This window comes from Sinocyclocheilus grahami, unplaced genomic scaffold, assembly GCF_001515645.1.
Source record: "Sinocyclocheilus grahami isolate Dianchi unplaced genomic scaffold, SAMN03320097.WGS_v1.1 scaffold426.1, whole genome shotgun sequence".
Classification (NCBI taxonomy): domain Eukaryota; kingdom Metazoa; phylum Chordata; class Actinopteri; order Cypriniformes; family Cyprinidae; genus Sinocyclocheilus; species Sinocyclocheilus grahami.
The window spans coordinates 1,407,543-1,408,494 of record NW_015505605.1 but is presented as its reverse complement, the minus strand read 5'-3'; the positions used below and the strand labels follow the sequence as shown (position 1 = coordinate 1,408,494).

General features: G+C 39.9%; 1 protein-coding gene across 1 annotated transcript in view; it reads right to left on the bottom strand.

Moving 5' to 3' along the window:
* LOC107551506 (SRSF protein kinase 3-like) overlaps nucleotides 1–952 on the bottom strand; it is a 6,976-nt gene that overhangs the window by 1,151 nt on the left and 4,873 nt on the right. The window lies entirely within an intron of this gene.

Genomic DNA, 952 nt, shown 5'->3' with positions numbered 1-952 from the left:
CACTAACACTGGGATCATACCCAGGAGCTCAATAATATGAGCCAGATGGTCTAAAATAACAGAAATGGTCAATCCCACAAATCTAAAAGTTCTCCAATAAAAAGATTGATGATGGCTATTAAAGAGTTTACCTTCCTCTAAGGAGAAATTCGGCCCTGCTTTTGGTTCAAATAAGGAATCACCAGTAACAAGCTCAAATGCCTGTTGAAAAATAATACAGATACAAATAAACAGTGTTACTAAACGCTGTGAAACACTATGTCTTCATCATATCCAGTGACCTTTAGTAACTGCTGATTCTTATATTAAGCCCAGTTTGGGAAACCCTGGTGTAATGTAATGTATAATTAATTTTATGATGCTGATAGAATTTTTTTAAAATATGTATTTTCTTTCTCTTTGTTTTTTTTATATCAATATGGTTTATATAATTGTACGCTTAAAAGGGTCATATGATGCGATTTAAATTTTTCCTTTCTCTTTGGAGTGTTACAAGCTCTTGGTGCATTAAGAAGATCTGTAAAGTTGCAAAGACTAAAGTCTCAAATCCAAAGAGATATTCTTTATAAAAAATTAAGAGTCAACCATGCCTACCTAAAACGGTTCGTTCTAACACGCCCCCACATATCTACGTCACGATGTGGGAAGATTTGCATAACGCCGGCCAAATGTTCACGCAAAGAAAGAAGGCGTAACTTTTATTCTTGCTGTAGTATTGTTGTTTGCCGCCGCTGCCGCCAGGTCGTGAAGGCGCTGTGCGATTCGTTGTGAAAGTGAAACTACTTTGTTTGGTCTTCCAAAAGAGGATGTGCTGGTAGTACACCATCTTTGCGCTGTGGATCGCCGGATCGGCTTTCACTGTGGACGAAGCGGAGACCTGCCCTCTGCTGCTCACTCAAGCCGGCCTCCGCTCACTCTAGGTCGCCGTGTGTGACGCTGTGTTTCGTTGTGA